The sequence below is a fragment of the Phyllostomus hastatus genome, unplaced genomic scaffold (assembly GCF_019186645.2).
Source record: "Phyllostomus hastatus isolate PE091 unplaced genomic scaffold, TTU_PhHast_1.1 phas_contig_210, whole genome shotgun sequence".
Classification (NCBI taxonomy): Eukaryota; Metazoa; Chordata; class Mammalia; order Chiroptera; family Phyllostomidae; genus Phyllostomus; species Phyllostomus hastatus.
In genome coordinates, this window is record NW_025333737.1 from 26,297,479 (window position 1) to 26,322,961 (window position 25,483).

General features: G+C 39.1%; 1 protein-coding gene and 1 pseudogene across 2 annotated transcripts in view; one reads left to right on the forward strand and one right to left on the reverse strand.

Annotated features, from left to right (window-relative positions):
- Positions 1-472: 472 nt before the first annotated feature.
- The window catches only part of LOC123817276 (speckle type BTB/POZ protein), a 74,725-nt gene continuing 49,714 nt past the window's right edge, over positions 473-25,483 (forward strand). Inside the window, exons 1-2 of one of the 2 annotated variants that reach the window (XM_045836879.1) lie at positions 473-634; positions 20,774-20,876. The gene's annotated coding sequence lies outside the window, so the exon portion shown is untranslated. The remainder of the gene's footprint in view (positions 635-20,773; positions 20,877-25,483) is intronic. The other variant, XM_045836880.1, reaches the window with a different exon arrangement.
- Positions 23,279-23,883, reverse strand: LOC123817176 (annotated as a pseudogene).

A 25,483-nucleotide genomic window follows, 5' to 3' on the forward strand; every position in this document is an offset into this window, starting at 1 on the left:
AATGCTAAATTTTAAGTTACTTAAAAGAATCTCTAGCATTATCATGAAGTTCAAAATACGTTTTACTGACAGAAAAAACGACGTAATGCATGTAAAAGTTGTTGGTAATTCATAAATTGCCTGCAAATATAAGTTGCTGTTGTTAAATGCCTTTATTGTTACACCGCCCACCCCTCTCCCCTCGGTGTGCCTCTATTCGGTCCTCACACCTCGGAGCAGCTTGCACGGGCCCTCATGCGACCCCCTTCGAGTTCCCGCTTATTTCTTCTAAAGCCCCTCCTTCCTTTCAAATCCCCGGGCCCTTGAGATCCTTGAGACGCATGCGCGCTGGGAGAAAGTAGGCGGAGTCCTGAGGAAGTAGGAGGAGGGGCAGGAGAACCCAGAGAGGGGCGGGGAGTAGAAGGGGCGGAGGCCGCGCGGGGTGGGGCCCGGCGGGTGCGCGCTCGCTGCGTCGACGTGCTGACGCTATGACGTTCCGGCCGGTGTGTGTCGGTGTGTGTGTGTGTGTGTGAGTGTGCGCGTTCAGAGTGTGTGTGTATTTGTGTATCGGCGGTCCCGCAGGTCCCGGATGTTGCGGACAGTATGAGGCGAGCGCAGGGGGACGGGGACCAGCAGCTGTTGCCGCCGTTCTCAGGTGAGTGGGGGGGAGGAGAGTCGAGGGAGAGGGTTGTCTTGTCGGAGTGGGGGGCGCCTCCCTTAAGAGGTGATTGACCCCCCCACTCCACCCGCCCCCTCCTCCAGACACACATATACTCTTCTCTGCCCCTTTTCCCACATCCCGGGTTACGTGACTTGTGAATGCCAGAGCTTAATCAGCCGTTCCTTCTCTCAATCCCAAGCATTCAGGAGACACAAACGCGCCCCCTGCCTTCAGCCCCCCCCACATCATTTTCCCAGCCCCATCCCCCTTGCCAAATAGTGAGCTGTCGCCTGCGGCGAGATGGGTGACTGCGCATGCGCGAGTGTGAACGAGCTCGGGGTGCTTGTTCGCTGCCCTCGGGGCGCATGCGCATCGCTGTGTTGCAGGGACCTGCGGGATAAAGAGCCCCTTGACCACGCGACCGCCTTCTTCCCCGGCAGTGGGCTAGACTTGCTGCCAGATAGCGTGTTGCTCCTATCCTAAAGGGAGAATTTAAATTATTCGAGGGCTTTATTGACAGAGGACTGTTTGCATCTGGTGTTGCCTTAGAGACTCCCAGGCTACAAACGCTTTCTAGAGCCAGCGTGCCCCACGCTGACCCTTCTTTTGAAACTGTCACTACAGCTTACAGTTCTAGCATTACTTTTCTTGACTCCCATCGTTGTACTGTGTCTTTAATGCAAACATCCCCTAAATTTTGGAGTAGGTGCCCAAGCCCATTCAGTTACTCTAAGCAGGGGATTTTGGAAGGATTTCTGAGGACTAAGGGTCAAAAAGGAAAGTAAAGGGGGTTTCCTTGTAGCAAAATTCTTATCTTCAAAGAATTAGATAAGGTATAGAAAAAGAGTACACAATGTAAGGTTTAGAGTAGTAGCTGTAAATCAATATATCCAGGTTCTCTCCTCTCCAGGCCTCTTATTTATGTGACCTATTTACCTCTTTCTTAGTAAAAGAAGGCGTTCCTTAGCGCTTTCGTTTTAGCTGTACATTATTGATGCTTTGTGAACGTCACATGAAAACAAAAGCAATCTGAAACTACTGGTGGACAATAACTTATCCAGTGGAGGTTTTAACTCTAAGTAATGAGAGTGCAAGTTACAAACAGCAATTTAAAACTAGGAACTTTACACTACAGTAATATTTCAGTGATCGAGGCCCTGCTGGCAGACTATGCATGATCCTTTCATTTGCTCCTGTGTTGCCACTCTTTTGCATACTTTGCTGTTTCTTACCTCTGTCATCAGAATAGGGTGAGGAGATGATAAACTCTCACAAACAGAGGGTTTGCTGAAAAGCACTGAAATGAATAGCCAAATTGTTGGGCCCCAACGGTGGGGGTGGCGGGACGGGGTGCATTTCTGTTTTTCAGGTATCTTTGCCAACTCTGCCTCCTATCTGGATAACTGGGAATGGGATATATTAATAAACCTTATTTTCTGTTCTCTTTCCTTTGTGTTCTTTCTTTGATATTCTTCTCTCAAGGCTTTTTTTGGTTGTCATTTTTAATTCTAGGCCCTAATGTTCTTGGGCCTTAAAGTATACGGGTATATTCTTTTTCACTTTCCCATTTAACTCTGGCCTTTGCATGGTTCAGCTGTCTTTTGTGCTGTTTTATGTTGCCATGGTTACAGTGGAGCCAAGAGATGACACAGAGGAAACATAGGAATTTGGGGGGCATATGTTGTCCTTGCCCTAGGAAAGAGCTGGAGAGTCTTTTTTTTCCTTGTTTGTACACGAGGAGTGTTAAGTTATAGTGACACTTAGGGAGGGGTGGTTGGTGTCCATTTGGTACTTTAGTGACCTCTCCTTTTAGAGCTCTGGCGGGGCGGGGTGGGTGGGGGGGTGGGGGGGTTAATGTTGTCAGTGACCAGACTTGAATCAGGTTCTGGTAAAATCCTGAAGTAAAACTATTGAGGTAATAAATGTCCATTTCTCTTCTTGGTAGGCTTCTATCTTCTAGGATGCTTTGTTTTTATCTGGAAACATTTCATCTGGTTGAATTTACTGAAGCCTCTTTTAAAATTGCTATGATACCAAGGCATGGTATGCTTTCAGGATGAATATCATTAAATAAGTCTTACTGGTGCAGAGCTGTGTTTAAAAAAAACTCTTTAAAAAATGAGTAACACATTTACATACATATGAAACAAAATTCAAAAGGTACACAGAAAAATTGAAAAATCTTTTTTCTACTGTCCTTTCATCCATCTTGTTACCCTCCCCAAAGGAAATTGTTGTTACCCGTATTGTGTTTACCCTTCCAGAGATGGTTGATGCTTTTACAAGCATGTACAACTATATATTCTTTGTCATTTTTAATAAAGGTTTTATTCACTTACTTTTAGAGAGGGGTAGGGAGGGAGAAAGAGAGGGAAACGTCAATGCTTGTTGCCTTTCATGCGCCCCCTACTGGGGACCTGTCCCAAAACCCAGGCATGTGCCCTGACTGGGAATCGAACCAGTATTCCTTTGGTTCGCAGGCCGGCACTTAGTCCACTGAGCCATGCCAGCCAGGGCAGCATTTTTATTTTTAATTGTTGTTTTACACAAATGTTAAGAAACTATACCCATTAATCTTCACTTTGCTTTTCTCATTTAATATTTGGCATTCAGTTAATAAAGTACATGGAGTGCCTCCTTTTAAAAGCTGGCGGGTATTCCATTGTATAGATGTACTATCATTCACGCAGCTCTTATTATTGGAAATTTAGGTTGTTTACAGAGCTGCAATTAATTTTGTGTATATACTTTTCATGTACATGGGTGTCTGTTGGGTAAATTTACAGTGGAAGGGCAGAATCAGAGAATATATGCATTTTTAATGTTGTTCAGTATTGTTAAATTGCTTTCCAGCAAGGCTGTATGAATTTATATTCCTGCCCGCAGAGTATGAGCTGTATTGTCAAACATTTTTAATCTATGTGTGCTCTTTTATTTAAAAATTTAAAGTTCATTATATAGCTTGTTAAGCTGCATTACACCAGGAGTTGTGGATAAATAGCGTTGCTGTTTTGCACATGGGCGTGGGGGTGGAAGATACTATTCAACTGAAGAATAATGTCATGGGAGTCAAGCCCATGCCTGGATAATACACCAGCCCGTAACAGTGCTGGGAAGACGTGTAAAACCTATATTCTCACTTCTTTAACTATTATATGCCAGTTTTTCTATGTGAACTGCTATAAGTCCATAAATGAGGTTTTAGGATTTTTTGATAGCTGTGACTCAAAATGCTTTATACAAGTGGACTGCCATTCTATTGAGGAATAATTGAAAAGCTAACTCAGTTAAAGTATATTGGTACTACCACTATTTAAAAGTGTGCTGAGTAAAAAATACTTCATTGTGAGCTGTGAGGAAATAGAAAAACATTAAAAGATGTCTGTTCCTGAAGGAGCTTACAGTCCTGTTGGAAAACTAAATCTACTGAGTATATGAAATAATAAGAGAACAGAAAACAGAATGAACATTAATACACTGTTCTAATCTGAGAGGACTTTGTAAACAAAGGATTAAGAGTTTTAAGAGAGTTCATTTGGGATATCTTCCTAGAAGAATTGTATTATGAGCCCCACTTTTTTTTTTTCAACTATTCAAGTTAAAAAATTTGCCCTGGCTGGTGTGGCTCAATGGATTGAGCGCTGGCCTGTGAACTGAAGGGTTGCTGGTTCGATTCCCAGTCAGGGCACATGCCTGGTTTGTGGGCCAGGTCCCCAGTAAAGGGTACATGAGAGGCAACCACACATTGATGATTCCTCCTCTTTCTCCCTCCTATCCCCTCTTCCTAAAAATAAATAAAATCTGTTTAAAAATTTAAATACACAGAAAAACTGAAAGAATAGTACAGTTATCATCACCTTATGCCATTATCCCCTAGATTCAGCAGTTGTTCATATTTTACTATACTTGCTCTATATCTGCACGTGTGTTTATATGTATACATTCTTGTATTGCAGACATCATACATAATACATTAATACTTTAATACTTTGAATACGTTAGATGCATCTTAAAATACATTGTTTTACTTAATTGTTCTTCCAATGCATTGCCATAGTTAAGGCAATTAACAGTAATTTTCTAATACCATCTAATACCCATTTCATGTTCAGATTTTCCCATTTGTCTTGAAGATGACAACTTTTAGCTATTGGTATTTTTTTTCTCCAAACATGTCTCTTTAGTCTCTTTTTAAGTCTAGAACAGTTTATATAGAAGCCACATAATACTGATTTTTTTTTGAAGAGCCCAGGCCATTTGTCTTGTAGAATATGTCACTTCTAGAATTTTCTGATTGTTTTCTCAGTTTTATTTAATTTGTTCCTTTATTCCTGTATTTCCTATAAACTGGCATTGAAGTCTGAAGACTTGATAGACTCAGGTTAAACATTTTTGGTACAAATACTTCATAGGTTTTGCTCTGTACCTCTTACTGTGTCACAGTAAGAGAAATGTAATGTTGTAATGTTTCACTATTAACGATACTGAGTTTGATCATTTTTTAAGATGATAAATACCATGCATCTCTATTGAAAAGACTTTTTTCTTTGTAATTAAGAAGTAATCTGCAGAGTGGTGACTCTTTGGCCCTGTGCTGTTATGCTTCCCCAGCAATCTTTCATCTGACAAGGACGGTCCTTGCCAGTTATTTCTTTGGTTGTTGTAAAATGGGAATTTTCTAATTCGCGTTCCCCCAGTGTTCTGTAAAAGTTGCCCTCATCAGTAAGGAATAAATTATAATTTCTACCAAAAAGTTCAGGTAAATTCTTAGTTTCCCCTTTAATAGTTTTCTGAGTCAGGAGATGGCATAATAATCACCTCCAACGGTGGCAATTGTTTCCTTTTCTTTCTTTTTGTTTTAGCATGATTATACACTTATGGATTTTAATTTATTCTATACTTTACCAAAATTAACTTTTCTTTGATGATCAAGATGTCCCATATTTAGCCTGTGGAAGCCCTTTAAGCTTGATGTATGAGCACTTCCTTGCTTCCTTGCCTTTAGTACAAGAAGTTTCTGGCTCACTTTGTATTTTCCTGTCCCAGATGTGGAACCCTTGCCTCTCTGTGTGTGCATGCACGCATGTGTGTGTGTGTGTATTACATTTTCCCTTTTAATATATTATGTTGTTCATCTCCCTATGGAGTTTCTGGAACCAAATTCTAAAAAATAAAGGTGCCTTTATTTTAACACAATGCACCTAGTGTTTGACTCATTTCCGTGCCACTGGCATTACTGGATTCTGGACCTTAGACTTCCCAGATTCCCTTTCTTCAGGACTCTGTGAAAGACAGGTAGTGTCTCTGAAGAGAGCGTTACTCCCTTACACTCGCCACCCCCTTAACAAAAGGCTGGCTGTAGAGGAGACGGGAGAATTTCTCTCATGAGCAGTGTTGCTTTTTTCCTGAGATGAAGGGTACACAAAATGAACTTGAGAGACTGAAATTGTGTTTATAAGCTTTCTGGGAGATGTGGGGTTTTGATTGTTATATAAAAACATCTTTGTGTGTGTGCATATATGCACAAGTATTTATTTGTCTTTTCTCTCTTTTCCTCAAATTACATACATTTCTGTAGACAGTTGGAGTGTTATGTAAGGTTATGCTATAATAGCATAGTTTTTTCACTATCACTAGATTTTCAGAATAAAAAAGCAGTGAGACAAATTGTTCTTAATTAGGGAAAATTTTCAGATAGGCCATGAACTTTAATATCTAGCCGTCTCCACTCAGTCTGGAACGGTGCTGAATCCTGTGGATTTCTCCTGTGCACTGTAGGTAGACTCAGGAGCAATGGTGGTGCATCTAGTGTTTTCTGAAACTCCATCATACTAATGAAGGTTGATACAAATGAAAGATACAGTGGAACTGCATTCTAAAGCTGGTTTTAGCTGGACTAATTTCTGCCTTAGCAGAAAATGTGTGTATTCCACTCCTATGATGTAGTGGCATTTTGAGTAAACTTACTTGAGTGAACTGATTGCAATTACTCAAAGCCTGACAGTAACAGTATTCTGATATTTATCTGAAATTTTTTTTTCTTTTCACCATCTTGTCATATTTACCTCCAGACATTATAACATTATTCTCAACCTGGTTCCATAAAGCAGTACTGGCCCCACGTGAAATCCCGGTTGTGTATTCAGGGAAGCACACCTGTTTCTCGTGTTTGTTTTCAGGCGTGGTGAATCACTCCGAAAGGCTGCTGACACGTTTGTTACCAAGACCCAGTAGTTTTTTTTTTTTTTAGTTTTGTTTTTGGCAAACTTTCACGCTAGGTAAAATGATTCTAAGTATTCTGCTCTTTGGGAAGGCCTCTTTGGGAAACCCTCGGGCCTTCATTCTCCCAGCTGTGGTCACGTCGTCATCGAGTGGGAGCTGCCTACCTGCTCTGTGTGGCAAGGCTGGTTGTGCCGCTTGGGGAGAGCTGTGTGCAGACCTCGGAGTGGCCATGAAACCTGCAGACAGTAACCCTTATTTGACCACGAAGGCCTTTTTTCTAGACTGTTTCTTTTAAAGAAGCTGTTGGCATAAATCTTGCTGTGACATCAGCTACATCAAAGAAGGGTTTGCAGTAGTTTCCTGAAAGCCTCTCATTCTTCCTATTTACTTGTAGGAAAAACTATGTGTAATCATTCATCTCCTTAATTCGAGATTTATGTAATTCTTTCCTGGTATTTAGGAACAGGTATGACTTCTTGCTTCTGTGATTTTGACCACTTTAGATATGTCATATGAGTGGAATCATGCAATATTTGTTCTTTTGTATCTGGCTTACTTCACTTAGCATAATGTCCATGAGATTCATCCATGTTGTGGCATGTGTCAGAATTTCCTTCCTTTTTATTTACATTTTACTCTCTTTAAGATTTTATTTAATTATTTTTAGAGAGGGCAAGGGAGGGAGAAAGGGAGGGAGAAAGAGAGGGAGAGAAACATCAGTGTGTGGTTGCCTCTCACACGCCCCCTCCTGGGGACCTGGCATGTGCTCTGACTGGGAATTGAACTGGCCACCTTTTGGTTTGCAGGCTATCATTCAGTCCACTGAGCCACACCAGCCAGGGCAGTATTTCCTTCCTTTTTAAAGCTGAATTATATTCCATCTTATGTGTTTATTCATCTGCTGATGGACACTTTGATTGCTTCCATCTTTTGGCTATTGTGAATAATGCTGCTATGAACATTGTAAACGTACTTCTTTGAGACCCTGCCTTCAGTTCTTTTGGGTATATACCCAGAAGTGGAATTGCTGAATCATAGGGTAATTCTATTTTTAATTTTTTTTGAGGAAGTGCCATACCGTCTAATGTAGTGGCTGCACTATTTTACATTCCTACCAACAGTGCACAAGGATTCCAATTTCTCTACATCCTCCACAACACTTGTTATTTTCTGTTTTGTTTTTTTAAAATAGTAGTCATCCTAATAAGTATATTTTAATTTGTTTTTTTAAACTTTATTCTCTTTTATTGAAACTAAGTGTTAAATTTTAACAGAATCAGGTTTATCGTGTTTTTCCTTTGTAGTGTGTGTGTGTGTTTTCTGAATGAAGGTCTCCTCCTCTATACTGAGGTAATAGTTACATCCTATATTTTCTTCTAAAAGTTTTAAAGTGTTGCTTTTTCACATTCAGCTCTCTAATCCACCTAGAATTTATTTTGACATTTGGTGTGAAATAGGGATCTAATTTTTTTCCATGAGAATAGCCAGCTACCTCAGCATCATTTATTAAATCCCCCTACTACTTTATATTTCCAAAATATGAGTATTTGTGTCTGTATTTTCTGCCCTGTACTATTAGTCTGTTTGCATACTTAATCATCATAGCTTTGTAATAATTGGTCATATCTGGTAGGACAAGTCTCTCTAACTTTGTTCTTTTTTGTTTATCAACCTCCCTGAAAAACCCTGTCAGATTGGTATATTTTAATGAAGCCATTTGTGGTCTAAAATATATTGACATGATATATAGAATGGTTTTTCCAGAAAAAAAATTAAGCTTCCCTTATCTAGCAGCTGATCATTAAGTTTGTCTCGTTCTGCATGAGGCTAAAATTTCCATTTAATTTTTAGTTTTTTGTGAGTGATTTTTATTTTTATATAGGGATCTGATCTTTCAAATGGAGGAAAAGAAACTTATTTAAAATAGCTCATATAAAAGATTTATCAAAAGGAAATAGCTGTCATACAATCCAAGGAAAAGCTGAACAATCAGGCGTCAGAAAGCGCTGGAACAAAAACAGTTCCAAGGACTTCGGCAGTAAGAGTTAACGGACGCTAGTGTTCCACCACAAACATACGTCAGTATCCATGAGACGTAGTTCAGACTCCTGAGTGATACGTGATTTGGTCAGCCTAAGGCTTGATTTCCCGTGGGCCAGACATCTGCCCCAGGTTCCACAGGGGTTGAGGATGGGGAGAAGGGAGGTTTGGTACAAACAGCAATGTTGGGAGTGGCTGGATTAAGAGGGAGATCCTCTTAGAGCAGTGGTTCTCAGACTTTCTGGTCTCGGGACTATTTGTACTCTTAAAAAATTATTGAGGCCCCAGAGAGCTTTCATTTACATGACTTATATCTATTGATATGAACCAGATTAGAAATCAAAATGGAAAACATATTTTAGAAATATTGATTACTTAAAAAAGTAACATGTTACTTTTCTCATGGTGACATTAATATACAGGGGTGGGCAAAAGTAGGTTTACAGCTGTGAGTACCTGAAACAGTGTTTATTCTTGTATTATTATTTATTAATTCTTGTATTATTTATTTGTATTACAACTGTGAATCTACTTTTTCCCAACTCTGTATTTTTATGTAAATAACTTCAAAAAGTTAGTGAGCCCTGGCTGATGTGGCTCAGTGGACTGAGTGCCAGCCTGTGAACCAAAGGTCGCTGGTTTGATTCCCAGTCAGGACACATGCCTGGGTTGTGGGCCAGGTTCCCAGTTGGGGGCATTCGAAAGGTAACTGATTGATGTATCTCTCTTTTAAAAAAATATATTTTATTGATTATGCTATTACTGTTGTCCCATTACCCCCCCTTCATTCCCCTCCACCCTGCACACCCTCTCCCACCCACATTCTTCCCCTTTAGTTCATGTCCATGTGTCATAAGTTCTTTAGCTTCTACATTTCCCATTCTGTTCTTGCCCTCCTCCTGTCTGTTTTCTACCTACCATCTATGCTACTTATTCTCCGTACCTTTTCCCCCCTCTCCTCCTCCCGATTGATGTATCTCTTATACATCAGTGTTTTTCTCCTTCTTTTTCCCCCTCCCTTACCCTCTCTTTAAAAATAAATAAAATCTTCAAACAAATTAGTGGGAAGAGTGCAATTTTTTTTGTTTTTGCAAATCTTGTAAATATCCACTTAATAGAAGACAACTAGATTCTCATTTCTTTTATAGTTAGTCTGATATGATAGATTGTTTTGGTTGAAGTATATGAAGAAAATATGGGCTCAAATGATGCAGTTGGAAAAAGGAGTATTTTCAGACAATTGTGCGTATTCTTCTATGGTACTACACCAGAACTTGACAAATGGTAGTTTCTTATATGTTGCAGTGTGGAATCTGAAATCATATTGATGCTACTGTTATGTTAATCCATTGATATATCTTACACTTTGAATGGATCCTTTACCTATACATGATTTTATAAAGTTAAGCAGATCTTCCAAATGACACATTTTATAGTGCCATATCAAAAAACCACGTTAGTTGCCCTGGCTGGGTGACTCAGTTGGAGTGTTGTCCCATACACCAAAAGGCTGCAAGCTCAGTTCCCTGTCATGGCACATACCTAGGTTACAGGTTCAATCCCCAATGTGGGAATGTGGGGGGGCGGTATACTGGAGGCAACAGATCAGTGTTTCCCTCTCTCTCCCCCTCCCCTTTCTTCTCTCCCCTCTTTCCTTTACCCCCCCCCCCCCAATGAGCATATCCTCCAGTGAGGATTGAAAAAAAAACGCCACATGTTAGTTAATATCACCAACCATCTCACCAGAAAAGTTTTTGGAATCTGTCAGGCAGCCACAAGATTTCCAAATTTCTAATGTTCGATTAAAGGTTTAGGTTTTATCATTGGCAACATATACTGTCAGGTTTTTTTTTGTTTTTTTTTTTAAGTGACAGACTCATTTCATTTTCAAGAAAATGTCTGCTAAATAGTCATGTCTGAATAACCAACCAGTTTGTGCTTTGTTCCAAGTGAAAGGAGTGTTCTGTGAAAAAAGCAGTTCAACTTACAACTCAGAGTCACATGTGCTTTTCCTAGAGAAAATCATTGTACTTGAGTATCCTGCAGAAGTGGTTTTTGCATATTTCTCATTTCATGCAGAATATTTATTTACTTATTTATCTTCACCTGAGGACATGCTCATTGATTTTAGAGAGGGGAAGGGAGGGAGAGAGAGAGGAAGAGAGAGGGAGAGAAACATCAGTGTGAGAGAGAAACATCCACCTGTTGCCTCTCGTATTCACCCTGACTGGGGACTGAAACCCCAGCCTAGGCATGTGCCCTGACCAGAAATCAAACTATGACCTTCTGGTTCATAGGGCGGCGCTCCAACCAACTGAGCCACACCGACCAGGGCCATCACACAAAATATTTAAAAGACCTGTACTCAAGAGTTTTAGGTTTATAAAATTTATGGTTTTTATTGCTTCATCAGAAACATTTTTAAGTGAAATTGACTTTTTAAAAATCATCAGTATATGGTGGTAAAAGACATACAACTCTGGTACAGTTGGATGCCATTACCTTGATTTATGCTAAGGCATCAGCAGTTTTACCCATTATTGATTTTATATCACCAGTGGAAATATCAACATAATGAAAAAAGCAAACAATTTCTTAGTATTATGAAAGTAGTTTTGACTTCATGGATCCCGTGAAAGGGACCTCCAGGGATACACAGACGACATACACTTCGGGAACCACAGCCTTACGAGAGGGCATGGGTAGGGGAACAGAGGTCCATAACTTAGGTATAACTAGTGTTTCATGGTAGAGTTTTACTGGGTTGCTAGGATGTTCTTTAATGTCACTTAACAGGACATAAAAATGAATGGAATATTTTAAAAGATCATAAAATGTTTCCAATTTCTTGTTGAACAACTGTGTTTTTCTAGTAATTACTGTTTTCAGACAACAGTGAGTTTAAGGTATGCAGATTTTTAGCCAGCTATTCTTTTAAGTATGTGATAATCTTAGGGTAACTCATTTTAATATAGCTTCTGAAATTTATGTCATCATAGTAGCACATTGAAGTTTAACATTTTTTTCCAAGAATTGAATACATTTAAAAATCTGAGCTCCAAAAATTGCATTTAAGAAGATCTTGCTTTTGCATAGAAGGGAATACCATTCCGGCTTTGTACCTCCCCCTTCCCAATTTAAATATTTTATGACAGAGAAAGGAGTAATGGTGTTAACTGACTTCATTTCACCAAATATCTATCTTTTGACTATAAACAAAAGGTTTTGTAAAAGGTAGGGGAGGAGTTTGTTCTGAAAAGAGCAGGGCGTTAAACCAGTATAGCATACTTTGGTATTCAGAAGAGGAAGAGGCCATTCGATTGGGGAAGTTGGGGTGGGAGTCAGGACTGTCTTTGTGAAGGTTACTTTTGAGCTGGGTTTTGAAGGTAGGTAGTTTGAAAGCTGGAATTTTAATTGGCAGAAATGGGAAGGGATTTCAAAGGAATGTCATGAACAGCAATGTGGTGGTGGGGAAATGCAATGCGCGTTAGTAGTATTGGGTGCGTACCAGAAATAATGAACAGTGTAGCATTGCTGAAGCAGAAGACGCATGGAATAATGGGAGATAAGACAGGAAAGTAAATTGGCCCAGAACATGGAAGGTTTTCTACCAAGGCCAGGCAGTAGGTGTTTAATGTGGTAAGTGATGGAGAGACTTTGAAAATTTTTTATTGAAAAATAGTATGATTAGATGTGCTTTCAGAAAATATATTTGACCTCATTCATTTATTATTTTATTCATTTACTATTTTTTAAAAGATTTTATTTATTTATTTTTGGCCCTGGCTGGCGTGGCTCAGTGGATTGAGCATGGGCTGGGAACCAAAGTGTCCCAGGTTCGATTCCCAGCCGGGGTACATTCTTGGGTTGCAGGCCATAACCCCCAGCAACCGCACATTGATGTTTCTCTCTCTCTCTCTCTCTCTCTCTCTCTCCCCCCCTTCCCTCCCTAAAAAAAATAAATAAATAAAATCTTAAAAAAAAAGATTTTATTTATTTATTTTTAAGAGAGAAGGGAAGGAAAGGAGAAAGAGAGGGAGAGAAACATCAATGTGTGGTTGTCTCTCACACACTCACCTAACCCGCAACCCAGGCATGTGCCCTGACTGGGAATTAAACCAGCAACCCTTTGGTTTGCAGGCCGGCACTCAGTCCACTGATCCACACTAGCCAGTGCTCATTGACTATTTATTTTTTTAAATATATTTTGTTGATTATGTTATTACAGTTGTCCCATTTCCCCCCTTCATTCCCCTCCACCCTGCATGCCCTCTCCCACCCACATTCCCCCCTTTAGTTCATGTCCATGTGTCCTAAGATGGACTATTTTTTAAAATAGTTACTTTGTGACACTTAAGCATGAGGATTGGTGTATACAGAGTAGGATAAGAGTAAGTTGACAGTTTGTATAAAAAATAATACAGTAATTAATAAATAACACAAGAATAAACTTTTGTATGCTCAAACCCAGGGGGCAAAAGTAGGTTCACAATTGTTTGTATGGAAAATAACACAATAAATAATAATACAAGAATTTACTTTGTGTTTCATGTACTCACAACTTTAAACCTACTTTTGCCCTGTATAATGGTGAACCAAACAGAATGTCCTTATTCTCATAGAATGTATAGTCTAGGAAAAGAGCCTCAACAAATAAACAAATAAAATTACAAATTACTGTAAATGTTGTGAAGGAAAGGAATAAATTTGAGGTAAGGGAATAATAGGGAAATTTAGTTGGAGGAACCTGGGAAGACCTTGCTGTGGAGTTAAATATTAATTATCCACCTTATGTCAGATGTTATTCTGGGTGCTGGGGATATAGTCAACCAAAACAGACAAAAATTCCTGCTCTCACAAAGTATATAAACAAGATAAATAAAATATATGTTAAAAAGTGATTAGTCCCAAGGAGAAAAAGGAAGCTGGAGAAAGAAATAGGGAGTGTTGAGGTAGGGTTGCAGTTTTAAATAGAAGGGCCAGAGACCATCTCACTGAGGTTGTAATGTTGGAACAAATATCTGTAGAAGGTGAAGGAGTGAATCAGAATTCCAGACAGAGGGAGTAGCAAGGGCAAACACCACGAGGAATGTATGTGCCTGGCAAGTTCAAGAAACCAGCGAGGAGGCCAGTGTAGCTGGAGTTAAGTGAGCAAAGGAGAAAGGGGAAGAAATGAGGTCACACAGGTTAGTGGGAGAACCTGTAGAGCAGTGCTTCTCACCCCTAATTGCATGTTAAAATTTCCTGGGGAGCTTTTAAAAATCCTGATGCCTGGGCTGCACCTCATACCACTTAAATAAGGATCTTCGCAGGTAGGACTTGGTGGCAGAGGCAATGGAGAGAAATAGATGGATTTAGGGAGTGTGTTAAAGAAAGAATTCATTTAATTATAGATTGAGTGTGGGAGTTGAGGGAGAAGAAAGTGTCAAGGATGACTCCCAGGTTTCTGGCTCGAGCAATTGGATGGGTAGAGGTGCCACTTACTAAGACGGGAGTGGGGGGTAGAGGACTGGGAGGAGTAGGTGTGGGATTTGGAGGGAAGATCGGAAATCAGGAGTTCAATTTTAGACATGTTAAATTTGAGATGTGAATGAAGCTAAGTATAAGTATGTTAAGTAGATAGAAATATATGAGTGGAGCTTGAAGTCAGAACTTGAGTTAATAAATTTATATGTTACCTGCTTATTGGTAGTCTAAAAAGTATCTGAATGAGATTATGTAGGACAAATCGGATAAGGAATGCACTGGTTAGCCCATTCCAGTAATTTCAACAAGAATTGGTGGTAATATGAATTAGGATGGTAGTGATGGCACTAGCATAGAAAGAGAGAGTTAGAGATTTAAGGACCTTGTGGAGCCCACATCTAATAGTAGTGGACAATAGGAAGGAATGAAAGATAGCTTTGAGGTATCAAGTCTGGATGAATGATTGGTCTGTCAGCAGATGTAAAATAAGCAGAAGGAGCTGGTTTGGCAGAAAAAGATAGTGTTTGACTTGGCATGTATTGCCATTCAAGAGAGGCTACCTAGCAGGTAGGCAGTTGAATCTCTTGCACTGGGTTTTGTAAGAGCAGACGAGGTTTCCATCATAGATTTAGGTTTCATTTATATATAATTGACTCACCATGGGAATGGTAAAATTTATGAAAATAACAACATCCAAAATCTTTATTGTGACCAGTTAGGTCTTCTGAGATATATACAGTCCTTTCCTGTTTCTGGTGCCGTGCTTTCCCTTGTTCACCAAGTTGAAGCTGCACTGGCCTGCCTTCTGTTCTTCCCGTGTACCCAGCTAGGTCCTCCTTCTGGGCTTCTGCACTTGCTATTTTCCCATTTTGACTCTTCCCTTCCTCTTGGTAGAGGGAACAGGAGTTTGGAGAGAAAAATTCAGAAGTTAATATCTGCCAAATAGAGAAAATTCCAAGAGATCCTTGCCAAGGTATGCGTGTGGATGAGCTTCTGCAGTGGAATGGCCCTGGGAGCCGTGGAAGTTGAAATGCTGTCAACAGCACAAAGATACAGTGTCTCAGTACATAGGATCGTAGTGTGCCCCCGTGCTCAAACCTGCGGACCGGAGATGTTAAATTGACCAGTGGTAGTGCCCCTCCCTCCACCTTGGTGGTCTGATGGTGCGATGGTGGTGGTGGTGATGGTGACCTTTGGAACACAACTTGTCTTGATGATGTCTTGACTTGCTGCCATCCTGGCACCACTTGTGGAAACCTACTCTGCATGGGTGAGAAACTTCCTTAGTGAAAATTAATGGTCAGTTATTTCAGACACTTCTAGTTTGAAGAAACAACATGAAAATAGAAGCGAAGCTAATTGCATGTAGATTTTTTTAAAAAATAAGATTTTATTTATTTACTTTTAGAGAGGGGGAAAGAGGGAGAGAAACATCAGTGTGTGGTTACCTCTCATGTGTCCCCTACTGGGGGCCTGGCCTGCAACCCAATTGAACCGGTGACTGTTGGTAGGCTGGTGCTGAATCCACTGAGCCACACCAGCCAGGGCTGTGTGTGGACTCCGATACATTTAGGGACTACTTCTCTCCATGAGGTAGTATGTTACTCCTTAAGTGGTGGTGATAATAATAAATGTGAGTAATGCACTATATACACAAATTCTTAAAAAGAATTGTTTGTAATTTCAAAATCTATACTGTATTTTCTTTTCAGAATAAAAAAATTTTGCTTTTTCTGTAATACAAATGGAAACACAGAAAAAAAATAAAAAAAATTTCATGTTACTAAAAAATAATCTTTTAAAGTAAATACATAGATTCTGTTATATAGATGCATCATATTTAATTTGGCCAGTTCCCTACTAATGAATTTATTTTTTCTCCAGTTTTTGCTTATAAGTTATGCTATGATGAAAATTCTTGTATATAAATTATTATATACTGAGCAGGAATTTCTGTGTTAACAGATATGCAATGTTCAGTTTTTTTCTTAATTACTCTTTAAATATTTTTGTAGTTAAAAGGAAATTTAAACAGCATTAAAGGACATTGTAATAAAAGGAAAAATCAATTTTATTTTTTTTAAGTATTTTAAAAAAGATTTTATTTATTTATTTTTAGAGAGGGAAGGGATGGAGAAAGAGAGAGAGAGAGAAACATCAATGCGTGGGGCCGTGGCCTACAACCCAGGCATGTGCCCTGACTGGGAATTGAACCTGTGATGCTTTGGTTCGCAGTCCGAGCTCAATCCACTGAGCTACACCAGCCAGGGCTAATTTTATTCTTTTACTAACTCGTTTGTTTTGGTTTTTAAGCACCTATTCTTAGGTCTCACTAGACCTATCGAAAGAGAATTTTGGGGTAGACGAAGACATATACACAAAACAATTACATTTCTGGGCATCTTCTGTTAATTATGAGGTAAGGGAGTCTAAGTAACATTTGCTAACTGCTAAGAAAGCAATAACAAGTACTATGGGAATTCAGAGTGAACTCAGGTGATTAGGAAAAGCCTCAACCTGGATCCAGAAGGGGGATATTCAAATAGAAGGTAGGAAACCATTCCTGGCTTTCAGAATGGTATGAACAGATTTGAGGAAGGCATGTGGGGGAAAGGACACGTGATTGTACATACGAGCTGACAAGTAGTAGCGTCTGGACTAATGGGAGAGGATGGCTCATGTGGTAGTGTGATGGAGAGGCTTGTCCAGGGTTAAAGATATACCCCACGTGACCAAATTTATTTTTAGGACATCTGAAGTTGTATGGATCTATAAAATAAAGCAGATAAGTAGGTGTGGCCCAATTTAAGAAGAAGTGAATATATTAAAGTCTCTTTTTATAACAAATATAGGTTGTTTATTTATATAAGTTAATTAATTAATTTTTAAATATTTTATTTATTTCTAGAGAGAGGGGAAGGGAGGGAGGGAGAGAAACATCAGTGTGTAGTTGCCTCTCACGCACCCCCTACCGGGACACCTGACCTGCAACCCATGTGCCCTGACTGGGAATTGAACCCATGATCCTTTGGTTCATGGCACTCAAATCCACTGAGCCACACCAGCCAGGGCTGAATTATTTAAATAGTGAACTTCCCCATAGATCTTGAAGTTCTCATCACAAGAAAAAATGTTTTTTGTAACTCTGTGTGGTGATGGATGTTAAGTAGACTCACCGTGGTGCTCATTTTCCAGGATGTATATACAGATATGGAATCATATGTTATACACCTGAAACTAATACAGTGTTATTTGTCAGTTGCACCTCAATTTTTAAATGAACTTCCCAATACTTAAATACTTATTTTAATACGTAGTTTGACAGACATGTTGCAAGTTTTGTGGATCTGGGTTTCTTCTATAAAATCAAAGGGTTTAGACAAGTGGCCACCAAAGTACTTTCTGGCATTGAAATTGTTACATGACCTTTCTAGAATACCTCGATTTTATGAAGTAAATTGGCCTGTAGTTAGGCCGATACTTCTGTCTCTGCAGGCACCATGATGTGCTCCACACCTGTGGCAGCAGAGATCCTCAGCTGGATGATCCTCTCCCAGCCTCAGAGGTTTAGATTGATTCACCTTTAAACACTCAGTTGTTCTCATCATTTATTCCTAAGTGACATTTAGAGATTTTCGTCTGAAAGAATTTTACTGCTAAGATTGAACCTCAAGAGGATGCTGTGAGGTTGAGAGGAATTATTACATAGTAATAGTCCGTTTTAAATTATCCTCATGTAAATTATCTGTGGGAATTTATCTCACGCTGTAGAATGTAGAATTTCTTCTACATTTAGTTCACTCACATGATGTTTTTAATGTATGGCCATGCTATGGAAATACATTTTTTTTGTTAGTTCAGCCCAAATACAATTTTAGATATAAATCTATAGGAGAAATTACACAATACATTCTAAAGTAAAATGTTAAGGACTTCCTTTTTACTGTCTGTTTTGAATTAATTAATTATACCACTTTTCAGCTCCTTAGTGTGGATAATTGAGAGATCACTAATACTTTTTTAAACTTAGAGACTTTCTCTTTAAAGTACACAATCATATTCAAAGCTAATTAGTGACATACTTTAAGTATCTCCTTCCAGCCCTGGCTGGTATATAGCTCAGTGGATTGAGCACGGGCTGTGAGCCAAAGCATCGCAGGTTCGATTCCCAGTCAGGGCACATGCCTGGGTTGCAGGCCACGGCCCCCAGCAACCACACATTGATGTTTCTCTCTCTCTCTCTCTCTCTCTCTCTCTCTCTCTCTCTCTCTCTTTCTCCGTCCCTTCCCTCTCTAAAAATAAATAAAAATAAAAATCTTTGAAAAGAAAAAAGAAACCTTAAAAAAAAAAAGTATCTCCCTCCAGCCTCACAGTCTTTTCACTAAATTGTACTATCTTGGACCAAAATGTTGCCTTTAGAGGGAATCAAGGTAAGGTGTCATAGGTGACCCACTAGCTTTTCTTGCAAGTTCTGTCAGAATGCTGCTAACTTGATGGGGTCTTCAAGATTCAGGATCCATCACTGTTTTCCAAGTAAACTCCGTTTCTTCGTTGTCACCAGGGTTGATTGGTTTCATGGGAAAGTGGCTAACCAAACTGCAAGGGGCTGGCAGATAAAACCTCCTGTACTTGGAGGGGTAGCCTTTTCCATGACCAAGAAAACATGTCTGCTCAGTCCATTCTCCTAGCATTGTGTATTACTAAAAATCTAATAACAGTAGCTAATGTTTACTGAGCACTTACTGTGTGTCAGGTACTACTCTAAGGGTTTCACATGTATTTAACTCATTTGATCTCCACGGTAACCTTATGGGAGAGGTATTCTTTATCAGTATTTTACAGGTGAGGAATCTGAGGCACAGAGAGGTTTTTAAGTAACTTGCCCGAACTCCTACAACCACTGTATTGGACTAAGCAAAAGATCACTTGGAATCTTAACAGAGGGAAGTAATTTGATCTGGATTATCATATATTCATTCACTCGTTTTTAAAAACATTGATTAAGTGTCTACAATTTGCTGGTCACTGTCTAGACACCAAACTTACCAAGGTGAATATATAACACAGTTAAGTGCCCTCTTGGTACTCTGAATCTAGTGGAAAAGACAAATAAATGCAACAGCAAGAGATTGACACATTCAGAGTGATGAAGAGAGCCCTGGCTGGTGTGGCTCAGTGGATTGAGTGCTGGCCTGTGAACCAGAGTCACCAGTTCAGTCCCTAGTCAGGGCACGTGCTTGGGTTAAGGGCCAGGTCCCCAGTAGGGGCTGTGTGAGAGGCAACCACACATTGATGTTTCTCTCCCTCTCTTTCTCCTTCCCTTCTCTTCTGTCTAAAAAAATAAAAATAAAAAATAAAAGAGCTGATGAGAAAGCATTTAATTTTACTTGAAGAGATTAGAGTAGATGTTTGCAAAGAGGAAGGAAAGGCAGTCTGGGTCATGCAAAGATGCCGCAGTGAAAAAACGGCTTGTTCCGCAGGAATGAAACAAGAAAGTATTGCATTAATTAAGGTAATACTGCAGTATACTAATGTTCTGAACTGATTAAGCTGGTTGCTGGTTGTGGGGATCAAGAGAAATAGACCATTTTGGGATATATATCTGAGGTAAAATTGACAAGACCTGGTGATTGACTAAATCAGGGCGGGGAAATGGAAGTGCGGGGGTAGTGAGGAAGCTTGGGAAGTTAAGGATAGCTCCAAGGTTTCTAGTTTGAGTACTTGGATGAAGGGCATGATTACTGGAAAACTAGGTGTTCGGCGGGGCGGGAGGAAAATGGGTTTTCATTTTCATTGTCTAGCCACGAAACAGCTCGTAGCAGGAAGTTAGTTTGTGGTACGGAAGAAATACGCTTGCACATGGTAACTGATACCGTGGGAATTTAAGCAGTGGGGGTGATTTGTAGTGATTTGAATTGGTAGAAGGCAGGAGTAAAAGTAGAGAGGGGCCAGTACTCCTCTATTTTCAGTAAATCCTTGTTTAAATTTTTAGGTCCTTTTTTATTTGCTTTTACTTGGTAGAAAGAAATCTTTTGAAGTAAGTGATTCAAATAACTCTTATTTATGGTTGTTGGCCTAAAATTCACATGAAAACTCTCTTGTTATTTTGATTATGGTGGTAATTGAATGTGCATTTTGTCAAAATTCACAGACCGTACTGTAATTTTATGTAACAGGTAAATTTTACTGTATATAAAAATTCTTTTAAATATGCATTCAGAGTTTATCCCAGAGTTCTGTGGGTGCTTTTCTCCTGTATTCTTTTAACAGTATCTGATTAGAACTTTTTATAATGCCAAAACCTCATTTTAACAAATTCCTCTAAACTTTGTCACCAGTTCTTTGACCAAGCTCACAAATCAGAAAATGGGTAGACTTAAATTTATCTATTCTTTTCCTACTCAGTTATCACTGTTTGAAGACAGGGAGGCAACAAAGGAGCTGAAGAATCTACAAATTGGATAGTGAGCACTGTATTGATTCCAGCCTTTTTTCCCCCCAGTAAATTGTGAGTGATTGCACTATATATATCTACAATATTTTTTAAAGTTTCTTTTTTAAATAAGCTTTCATCTTTAATTATAGTAGGAATTAAAATAAACATCATAATTTCATTCTAGAATAATGAAGATAACAATATTGTCTTTATTGCCAACTATAATGTAAAGATATTTTAAATTAGCTAAATTAACATCAGTTATGAAAGTCAAAGTTTATAGACATGCAATGTTTATAGAAGTGATTGGGTTTTACTTATAAACTATGTGGAAGTCTCGAGGACATTAGACATTAGTTTTTGGTAATTTTTGTGCAGCAGTAGACTGAGACACCTCCATTCCTCTACTGTACTGTGCTTTGACTGCTGGGCCTTGTATAGAGTACATGCTCATTAAAAACCCACACAATGAAAAAAACCCCAAACTACTTATTTTTGGAGGTTATTTGCATTACGTGATTTGATTGGATAAACTTTTGTGGCAAGTAGGGGAAGTAACCAATAAATATGCACTTTGGTTACCAGACTGTCTATAGCCAATCATGAACCATTATTTTCTTTTATGTCATAGTAGCTTGCCATGTAACAGGAACCCAACCAAATATTGCTTTACTTTGTTTTTTACTTAAGTACAAGCTCAGTGTTAAATTTGATGTCTTTAGATTTGACTTTTGGATTAATTTCAAGTATTCAGTTATTTTCTCTTCTTCATCCATTGCCGCTTAATATCAATCTCAAGTCCAAGAAACATATTCTTGTGTGTCTTGGAAACAGTAGATTGTATTGAAGGATGTAATTATTTCATTTTGGTCTGAGGCCTGCTCTTTGATTATGTGATTGGAATATTTGTTTTCCTTTGCTTTATAATTTTTATTTGAAAACTCTTAACCTAAAATATTTATCTACGAATCTGTGGAATTCAGCCTGGTAGATGGGACATTGAATTCCCTTCAGTAGAATTTGCCAGCACCCAGAAGACTTTTTCTTCAGCTGCAGCTAATCTTAAAGGGCCTATCCAAATCATATACTTACAGGTAAGGGATTCTTTATTAGTATTAGAATTTGGGGACCTCCCACATGATTTTTTGGATAATATCATAGGCAGGACACTTTCCAAGTAACCCTTTTATTTCATTTTGTGGCCCATTTAGTTCAGTTCTCCCTCCCTTTCCCAGTTGATGTTGTGTTGGATGCCTGGAACTATGTGCTCTGAGTCCAGTGTCTGGCATTGGCACCGATCATTTGTGATGTAGTTGGAACTAGGGTTGAGCAGACCACCTCATTTTAAAAGAGATGCTTCTGGCCCTCAGTCTAGGACTTCCTGCGCTTGGTTAGTTCATGTGTAGGTATGTATAAGGCTCACCTTGATTCTAAGTGCTTCCCATTAATCTTGAAATTGCTTTTTTTGGCGGGGGGTGGGGGGAAGATCTCTGATAATAGAAGAAACCAGGGGCAATTTTCTTAAGAGAATTAATGTTGGTTATGGTTGATTTACTTGGGCCAGGAGAAGAAAAGAATGTGTTGGAATAATCTCACATTGAGTGTTCCTAGATTGTATTTTCCTACTTAAAAATTAGAGGGTGCTTCTGCTGGAAACAAACATATTGTATTAGATACAGTGCATTTCCCTAATTATAAATTAAAAAAATATTTTTCACATTTCAGTGTAAGACCAAAGTATAATGTTTTCTGCCCCCACCCTCAATTTGATAGCGTTCTATAACTGAAGATAGAATAAATACTTACACAGTTGACCACTTGAACAATGTGGGGGTTGGGGTACCAGTTCCCACGCAGTTGAAAATCCATGTATAACTTTTGACTTCCCCAAAACTTAACTACAGTCCCTCAGTATCTGTGGGAGATTGGTTTCAGGACCCACTGTGGGCAGAAACCAGAATCTTATGACACCCAGGTTCCTCATACACAATAGTGTAAGTGCATAGACTTGGCCCTCTGCACCCCCAGAATCTGCGATTGGGAAATCTGAGGATGCAGAGGGCCGACTGTGTATTTTTTGAAAATATACACTGCTTATAAGTATATATTTCTGCTTATAAGTGGACCCATGCAGTTCAAAGGTCAGCTATAATAGCAAATTATAGGACAGTAAAATGAGAACTTTTGTCTATATTTATTTTGATTTTAGAAATTTATGTGCTCCCCCATACATGTACACACACACATTCACACGTGCACTTATTCCTAAAGTTGCCTGATATTCACATGGTCCTTTGCAAATACTTCCTATTAAACAAAGATGATAATTTTCAAAGTGGATAGTGTGAATAACTTAACAGTTATTATCTACTGCATGCTAGGCATTATTCCAATTATTTAGTAAACACCACTTTTAAAATACAGCAGGAGTTGCTTCCTATGTGCTTTATTAAACACTTAAAAATTTTTTTTTATTAGTATTTATGCCAAATATACTCCCTGGTCATAAGTCTTTGTTTTTTCAGTTTCTTCCAGGATATCTTGTTCTTCTGCACAAACTCTGTTTCTGGTCTAAGAACAGTCTACTCTTTTTCAGTAAGGGTCATTGCAGTGTGGTAGGTCTGAGGGCTCGTGTGTGTGTTAATCCGCCCTGAGCACTGTCGGCTCTGTGCCCCATTTTAGGAGTTTTGTTCACCTGGATGTGCTCGATGACCAGAGAATCAACATCTGCACCCTTAAGTTCAGCATGACCTTCTGCATTTTTAAGCACATGTAGCAAAAACTCGGCACTCCTTTTGGGCCACCAGCTCTGTGTCCAGCCCCACTGTTTGGCCTGGGCACACCTGCCAACTCCACCATTGTAAGGACAGAATGGCACACATTGCTTCTGTAAAGTGACATCCTTCGGATGCTTGGTGGCTTCTTGATGGTGCATACATCGCTCCATCCAGCATGCCGACGTGCATACCTTGATGGCCTGGGCAGCTTCACTGGTGTTCTTAAAGTGAACATGAAGAGTTGAACTTGGTGATTTGTGTGATTTTATGGTGTTTTCTGGGTCAAGTGAATAGCAGACCATTCTCAGAGTTCACCTCTGGCTGCAGCTATTAATACTTTTATTACCTCTGGAATAATGCACTATTCCAATTAATTTTGGGGTAAAAAGCTGAATTAATAGGGATCCTTTACCAGTGGTAAAGATAAGAAACTAAATTGACTTTTTACTGTGGATAACCATCTCTGGATAAAAGTGGCCAGACTGTATATAGAGGAATTCAGTCATACATGTTATTAAATCCGTACCCTGATCTCAGACAGAACTGGGCCTCCTTGTAATTAATAGAATCTGCAATACAGGTTTGCTCACTTGCTCTCCTTGTATTTCCTCTCTATGCCCCACAAATTTATTTTCTATCAGTATCTTTTACAAATATCTGAAGGAAACAATAACACTTAAATCTTGTAAACAAACAAGTACCACATATCATTTCTGGTAAATTTTTGGCTGGAGTTTTTCCACTTAATTCATAAAAGATATTTCTGGCCTTTTCTCTAGGGGGAGATGGTCTAAATCTCACTGGCTCTTCTGCCTAAAGGTTTGTTTCCGTCTCTGTCTCTGACCACCCCGGATGAGTATCAAGAGGATAGACGCTCAGAAATATGGGGAATCAGGCAATTGTGTGGGAAGTATGTATTATTGATACAACATTTGATAGGGCAGTTTAGCAATATCTGTCAAAATAAACAGTGCCCTGCTCCTTGGGCTTGGCTGCACTGATGTTCAGATATACCTATTTGCTACGTTGTTTGCAGTAGCAAAATCCTGACAGCCACACAACAGAATTCTTTGCAGCCGTTAGAAAGAGTAAGGTATGTGTGTGCCTGCAAGAGAATATCAGAGAGGATGTGTGTGTGCTTGCTGATACATGCTCCTTTTGGTTTTCTGTGTTTTTTGTTTGTTTCTAAAGAAGAAAAGAAAACTGGTTATCTTTAGGCTTTGGAAGAGGGATTTGGGTGCCTATAACTTTTGAATTATTCTGTATGTGTACTGCTTTTCATTTTCAAAAAGCATATGAAGAGAGGCAGATAGAATTTTAACAGTATTTCCAAAGGAGCATAGAACTTTAGCTCTGAAAGGGACCTTAGAGATTCTTGGACAGTTGCTCTCAATTTAAAAATGAGAAAATTTAGATTTCCGAAAGTATTTGCAAAGCTTGCACTAGAATTCAGGTCCTGAAAAGGCAAAAGCTTATAAATATATTGGCTTGTATTCTTATTCTAAAAGTTTATTTAAATGATTTTTTTCTTGTTGTGAAAAATTGATTTTGGAAGACCAAATAAAATGTTAACCTTTCTAAGACAGTTTTTTTTAAACTTTAAATTCTTTTTTGTAAAGATTTTATTTATTTTATTTTTAGAGAGGGGGAGGGGAGGAAAAAGAGAGGAACAGAAACATTATTTTATTTTAGAGAGTGGTGTGTGGCTGCCTCTCACGCACCCTAGGACCTGGTATGTGTCCTGACTGGGAGTTGAACCAGCAACCCTTTGGTTCACAGCCCGGTACTCAATCCACTGAGCCATACCAGCCAGGGCTAAATTCTTTTCTTTCAATTGTATTTTATTGATTTTGCTATTACAGTTGTCCTGATTTTTCCCCCTTTGCCCCCCCTCCACCCAGC